This window comes from Musa acuminata, chromosome BXJ3-8 (assembly GCF_036884655.1).
Source record: "Musa acuminata AAA Group cultivar baxijiao chromosome BXJ3-8, Cavendish_Baxijiao_AAA, whole genome shotgun sequence".
In the NCBI taxonomy this organism is placed as follows: domain Eukaryota; kingdom Viridiplantae; phylum Streptophyta; class Magnoliopsida; order Zingiberales; family Musaceae; genus Musa; species Musa acuminata.
The window spans coordinates 49231307-49239160 of record NC_088356.1 but is presented as its reverse complement, the minus strand read 5'-3'; the positions used below and the strand labels follow the sequence as shown (position 1 = coordinate 49239160).

The 7854-nt window shown below is 42.4% G+C and overlaps 1 pseudogene; it reads right to left on the bottom strand.

Annotated features, from left to right (window-relative positions):
* Positions 1-388: 388 nt before the first annotated feature.
* On the bottom strand, positions 389-2868 carry LOC135644275 (uncharacterized protein At4g26450-like; annotated as a pseudogene).
* Between the last annotated feature and the right edge of the window lie 4986 nt (positions 2869-7854).

The window sequence follows — 7854 nt, the reverse complement described above, 5'->3', positions numbered from 1 at the left end:
TGCCTTCTATTTCATGAAAAGAAAAATCTCATGAACATCCAACAGTAGTAATAACTTGAATTTTAATATGTTAAAGAACTTTCAAAATTCAAATGATTGCAAAAATAAAAAGCTAACTGCTAAGAAAAGACTAATTTTGTGGGGGGAAAACAAAAATAGAAGTGAATTACTAGCACTAATCAAAGTTAACTCCTGAAAAATGATAATTTGTAAAGAAAACAACAAAAACTGCAGCAAATAATACAAACCTATATCTCCAAGAGATCCATATATTGAATCATCAACACCAGGAAACCCCTAAAAACAGACAAAAAAGAAAAAAAATAGCAGATTTATATTTGTAACAGGATTATATGAAAGAACAGAAAGATTATCTTCAAGAGATTAACTAGCAGAAGAAGAATTTAATCTGAAGAACAGGATTTCTGTTAACAAGCCATGCATATACCTCAGCACCATGAAGATCAATTCCAACTTGAAGGTTATTAAGGTCTGCTTGTACTGATGGGCTGCATGACATATCAGCTCCCAGGTAGTCAGAAATGGCTAGACTGTAGCTGTCCTGAATGACAGGAAGGTCATCTGAATGTGCTGTGTGGTTCATAACATTCTCTACAGGATATATCAATTCGTTCCTGCTTTATTACCACATCAGGAATAACTCATCTAGTGAGGGAGGAGTACAAATATTAAGGTCTAATAAATTCAAGAAAAAATGGCATAGAAATATCAAACATTCCACAAATTGACCAGCTATATGAAAAAAACTTACTTGGCCTTCGAAGGATTACAGGCATTCACTTCAATTGGAGAATCGTCTTCCAAATCAATTACTGGAATCACTTTGTCATCACCTGAAAGACGGTTGAAGTCATAAGTAACTTTGGCCTTGCTATTTATCGACAGGCCAAAATCAACCGAAAGTTGTTTCTCAGTTTCCAGAGGAGGAGCTGAAATATTACAATCATTCAAAAGAGGATCACTGGGAATCTCAGTTATCTCAGGAGCTTCCATTAGGTTCAGATCACAGATTTTAAATTAAGTTGGTTGGTTTTGCTTTACATCTTCCATCTCCATGAATGATTGAGCTTCAACTTTTGGAGGTAAATTGGCAGTGACTTGTTTCAATTGATCGATTGCCTCCATTTCTTCACTCTGAGGTGGCATCTCCATGAACAGGCTAGCCTGAGTTTGTCTAGAACCATCAAGCTGAGAGAATAGATTTTGCTGAGATGCAGTAGGCGAAGATGAGTTAATTTGTTTCTCGTGTTCCTCCTCTTGACTCACATGGTTAGCAAACTTATCCTCCTTCCCTACATCTACCATCATAGCAGATGATGTTGAATGCAGGAGGTTCATCTGTGGCTCACAGGGAGACTCTATTGTTTCTTTAGAGGATTTGATATCAACATCACCAGAATTAGCTTGTTCTTCATATTTCAAATGGTCAGAGTGATCCACATGCGATTCTTTTAAGAAGCCATCAGTTGGAACAACATCTATAACCATCTCAAAATCTCCTTTAGGAACAACTTCAATCTTGTTTCCACCACCAGTACTGAGGCAATGGTCATCTGTAGGACCTTTATGTGACAGTGATGACCGCGGTCGCGTTGGCACTTTTGGAAAACCACTGAGCTTCAATAGATCACTACCATCATTGCTGAGAGAGGAAACACCTTCCTCGACTCCATCAGGCTTCACGGTTGAGTACTCTTCCGTGGAAATCTTTTTCTCTACTAACGCATCATGCTTACCACTCTTAACTCCTCCAGCTTCTGAATTCGAAGCCAACACTTCTTCTGCCCCTTTGTTCTCATCGGCATCCACTTCCGTGGGAACATCCTTCCTGGTACTGTTTGAGCTCGCCTTCGATCCAGCATCATCAAGCTCTGAACCAGATTCACCCACCACTTCTCCCTTCGAGTGCTGTTCATTTTCAGCGATACAGCTTCCCACTTCCTCGTACCCACTTAACCGATCTCTACGATACCCCGGGGCAAAGTCATCGTTGTCCTCCTCCATACTATCAGAATAGTCTCTGCTTCGTTCGTTCCACGGCCCATTTCTTTAACTCTCTTTACCCCAATCCGGACCATCATACGAATCTTAAAGAAATACACCCGTAATTGTTAAAACCAAGGTTTGCCGTACCGGTCCGTACCGCCCGGTACGGGCGCTACGTACCGGTCCGACAGGCCAGCGGCACGCGGACCGTCCTGTACCGTATCGATACTGTAGCAATATCCCGTTATTGTTAAAGCCTATGTGACGCGGATCAAATTCGGTCTGAAACCCGATAAGAGTTGTTAATTGATCCAGATGGACCAATATCCTAATCGGATCTGATTCGGTAAATAGACCATTTAAAACGATGCCAAATGGATCCTTGTATCGTATCGGACGTATCCTTGTATCGTATCGGACGTATCATTCGTAGAAGTCCTAATCTAGAATATTGATCGTCTTTTCTCCTCTCCGGTCTATAGTCTTTTTGAGATTTGTCTGGAACCAAGATTTTATCGGTGGTGAATGATGAGTGGGGGGAGACCAAAGGTGGTTGGAAGATTAGATTTTGGAGGAATCTTAATAGCATTTTCGCTATAGGATTATGACAACCTTCCTGTAGTCTGACTATATATTATTGCACGCTCTCTCTGGTTCTAATGATACCCCCAAGGATGAAGCTGGAATGTGAACGAGATATCTTTCCCGTTGCTTCTCCCTACAACATCTGAAATCATTTTGAGGTGACATTATAATTTCTTCCCCTCCATCTTTAGCTTTTGTTTTTGGCTCCAACTAAAGTTAAAGCTTTTGTTTGTCTATTCCCTACTAATAGAATCCTCTCTCTTTTTTATTTCTCCAATTGTTGAAGCGGTGGCTCATCATTTCCCTGCAAAATTTGTTGTCTGTTTAGAACTGGTTTTGTTCTCTGTTTGCCATTAGAGAAGGCCTAAATTCTATTATTTATTATTGGACAACAATCTGCAGTGACAAAAAAAAAATTTTGCCACTTCCCCAGACAAGCAATACTTCTCCTGATAGAATTCTTCTCAGAATTGAACTTCTATGTTCATCTTACTGCTGCTCAGACTGATACAAATAACTAAAGAAGCTACAAATGAGGTCTATGTTATTGCAACTTTTGCGTTTAAATCACTTTTATCTTGGTGCAATTTTGATAATAGCAACTTCGACTTCACTTTTGCCAACGTCGGGATGAAAACATGATCCTTCTGATTACGCTGATGATCGCACGGAATTACATTTCAGTCTTATGTGAGACCCCTTTATGCCCTTCTTTCATGGTCATTTCGAATGAACAAATTGAAAGAAGTGATCTTTTAGATGAGAGTATGGCCGTGATAATTAGGCTCCAAGAAGATTTCTAAGAGGAAGAAAACCAGTAGATATGTACCCAAAGTCGGATTCGATTGCCTCCTATTCGAGGCAAAAATTAGGGTACCTTCTTTTTGTCCGAGAAGGGGAGGAAGAAGAGTCGGTGAGCGCGAGGGATGAAGAAGTACGGACTCCAGCTTCGATTTCCGCCGACGCAGAAGACCTCGAAGCCAGCTCCTCCTCGCCCTCCCACTCCTACCTTCGCTTTCGGCGGCGGCGACGACGAGGATGACATCGAGAGGGAAATCTCACGGCAGGCATCCAATAACAAGTCTCTCCAGAAGGTTTCTTGAAATGGTTTCCTTATTCCTGGTATTGATGAGTAAATGAACTTGCGGATTGGTTGATTGATGGTGGAATTTGGTAGATCGAGGAGCAGCACAAAAAGCCAATGGAAGAGGATCCCTCGGTCTTTGACTACGACGGGGTTTACGACGAGATGAAGGGGAAGATTGCGCACCCCAAGGTTCAGGATCGAATGGAGAGAACGGTACTTCACTTTTGCCTATGTTTGGATGAAAACATGATCCTTTTTATTACGCTGATGATCGCACGGTCTTATATGAGACCCCTTTATGACCTTCTTTCATGGTCATTTCGAATGATCAAAAGAAATACACCCGTTATTGTTAAAGCCTCTGTCACGCGGATCGGATTCGGTCTTAAACCGGATAAGAGTTGTTAATGGATCTAGATTGACCAATATCCTAATCGGACCAGGAATAAAGAAACCATTTCAAGAAACCTTCTAGAGAGACTTGTTCTTAGATGCCTGCCGTGAGATTTCCCTCTCGATGTCATCGTCGTCGTCGCCGCCACCGAAAGCGAAGGCAGGAGGGGGAGGGCGAGGAGGAGCTGGCTTCGAGGTCTTCTGCGTTGACAGAAATCGAAGCTGGAGTCCGTACTTCTTCTTCCCTCGCGCTCACCGACTCTTCTTCCTCCCCTTCTCGGACAAAAAGAGGTACCCTAATTTTTGCCTCGAATAGGTGGCAATCGAATCCGACTTTGGGTACATATCTACTGGTTTTCTTCCTCTGAGAAATCTTCTTTGAGTCGAATTATCACCGCCATAGTCTCATCTAAAAGATCACTTTTTTCAAATTGTTCATTCGAAATGACCATGAAAGAAGGGCATAAAAGGGTCTCATATAAGACCGAAACGTAATTCCGTGCGATAATCAGCGTAATCGAAAACCCGATAAGAGTTGTTAATGGATCCAGATGAACCAATATCCTAATCGGACCTGATCCGGTAAATAGACCATCTAAAACGATGCCAAATGGATCCTTGTATCGTATCGGACGTATCATTCATTAGGTGGCAATCGGATCTGACATATTGGTATTTGGTTATTTTAATAAAAGAGAAGGGAAGATTGACGAGACAAAAAGAAAATTACACAAGCGGCTCTTTTTAGGATTTTGATAGCATACAACGATTAAAACGACGAAGCATCCCACACTGACACGAATCTTAAACAAAAATACACTCGTTATTGTTAAAGCCTCAGTCACGCAGATCGGATTCGGTCTTAAACCCGATAAGAGTTGTTAATGGATCCAGATGGCCCAATATCCTAATCGGACTTGATCCGGTAAATAGACCATCTAAAACGATGCCAAATGGATCATTGTATCTTATCGAACGTATCATTCATTAGGTGGCAATCGGATTTGACATATTGGTATTTGGTTATTTTAATAGAAGAGAAGGGAAGATTGACGAGACAAAAAGAAAATTACATAAGCGGCTCTCTTTAGGATTTTGATAGCATACAACGATTAAAAGGACGAAACATCAAACACTGACACGAATCTTAAAGAAATACACCCGTTATTGTTAAAGCCTCTATCACGCGGATCAAATTCGGTCTTAAACCCGATAAGAGTTGTTAATGGATCCAGATGGACCAATATCCTAATCGGACCTGATTCGGTAAATAGACCATTTAAAATGATGCCAAATGGATTATTGTATCGTATCGGCCGTATCATTAATTAGGTGGCAATCGGATCTGACATATTGGTATTTGGTTATTTTAATAGAAGTGAAGGGAAGATTGACGAGACAAAAAGAAAATTACCCAAGCGACTCTTTTTAGGATTTTGATAGCATACAACGTTTAAAAGGACGAAGCATCCCACACTGACACGAATCTTAAAGAAATACACTCGTTATTGTTAAAGTCTCTGTCACGCGGATCGGATTCGATCTTAAACCCGATAAGAGTTGTTAATGGATCCAAATGGACCAATATCCTAATCGGACCTGATCCTGTAAACAGACCAGTCGGAGGTTCTGCGGGAACAAATCCGAGAAGTCTAGGAGCTTACCAAAAGAATCTCGTCGGAACTCGCCAAGTGAATCGTCGTAAGTCCAAAAGTTTGACGAAAGTCCGCAGGGCGGAATTTGGTAGATCGAGGAGCAACATAAAAAGGCAATTAAAGAGGATCCCTCGGTCATCGACTGCGACGGGGTTTACGACGAGATGAAGGGGAAGATTGCGTGCCCCAAGGTTCAGGATCGAACGGAGAGAAAGTTACTTCACTTTTGCCTACGTTTGGATGAAAACATGATCCATTTGATTAAGCTGATGATCGCATGGAATTACGTTTCGGTTTTATGTGAGACCCCTTTATGCCCTTCTTTCATGGTCATTTCGAATGATCAAATTTAAAGAAGTGATCTTTTAGATGAGACTTTGGCGGTGATAATTGGGCACTAAGAAGATTTCTCAGAGGAAGGAAACCAGTAAATATGCACCCAAAGTTGGATTCGATTACCACCTATTAGATGTTGAAATTAGGGTACCTTTTTTTTGTCCGAGAAGGGGAGGAAGAAGAGTCGGTGAGAGCGAGGGATGACGAAGTACAAACTCCAGCTTCGATTTCCGTCGGCGCAGAAGACCTCGAAGCCAGCTCCTGCTCGCCCTCCCCCTCCTGCCTTCACTTTCGGCGGCGACGACGACGACGATGACATCGAGAGGGAAATCTCACGGCAGGCGTCCAAGAACAAGTCTCTCTAGAAGGTTTCTTGAAATGGTTTCCTTATTCCTGGTATTGATGAGTAAATGAACTTGCGGGTTGGTTGATTGATGGTGGAATTTGGTAGATCGAGGAGCAACACAAAAAGGCAATGGAAGAGGATCCCTCGGTCTTCGACTACGACGGGGTTTACGACGAGATGAAGGTGAAGATTGCGTGCCCCAAGGTTCAGGATCGAACGGAGAGAAAGGTACTTCACATTTGCCTACGTTTGGATGAAAACATTAACCTTTTGATTAAGTTGATGATCGCATAGAATTACGTTTCGGTCATATGTAAGACCCCTTTATGCCCTTCTTTCATGGTCATTTTGAACAATCAAATTGAAAGAAGTGATCTTTTAGATGAGACTATGGCGGTGATAATTGGGCTCTAAGAAGATTTCTTAGAGGAAGAAAACCAATAGATATGTACCCAAAGTCGGATTCGATTGCCACCTATTCGAGGCAGAAATTAGGGTACCTTCTTTTTGTCCGAGAATGGGAGGAAGAAGAGTCGGTGAGCACGAGCAATGAAGAAGTACGAACTCCAGCTTCGATTTCCGTCGGCACAGAAGACCTCGAAGCCAACTCCTCCTCGCTCTCCCCCTCATGCCTTCGCTTTCGGCGGCGACGACGACGAGGACGACATTGAGAAGGAAATCTCACGGCACGCGTCCAAGAACAAGTCTATCCAGAAGGTTTCTTAAAATTATTTCCTTATTCCTGGTATTGATGAGTAAATGAACTTGCGGGTTGGTTGATTGATGGTGGAATTTGATAGATCGAGGAGCAGCACAAAAAGGCAATGGAAGAGGATCCCTCGGTCTTTGACTACGACGGGGTTTACGACGAGATGAAGGGGAAGATTACGCGCCCCAAGGTTCATGATCGAACGGATAGAAAGGTACTTCACTTTTGATCCTTTTGATTACGCTGATGATTGCACGGAATTACGTTTCGGTCTTATATGAGACCCCTTTATGCCCTTCTTTCATGGTCATTTCGAATGATCAAAAGAAATACACCCGTTATTGTTAAAGCCTCTGTCACGCGGATCGGATTCGGTCTTAAACCGGATAAGAGTTGTTAATGGATCTAGATTGACCAATATCCTAATCGGACCAGGAATAAAGAAACCATTTCAAGAAACCTTCTAGAGAGACTTGTTCTTAGATGCCTGCCGTGAGATTTCCCTCTCGATGTCATCGTCGTCGTCGCCGCCACCGAAAGCGAAGGCAGGAGGGGGAGGGCGAGGAGGAGCTGGCTTCGAGGTCTTCTGCGTTGACAGAAATCGAAGCTGGAGTCCGTACTTCTTCTTCCCTCGCGCTCACCGACTCTTCTTCCTCCCCTTCTCGGACAAAAAGAGGTACCCTAATTTTTGCCTCGAATAGGTGGCACTCGAATCCGACTTTGGGTATATATCTAC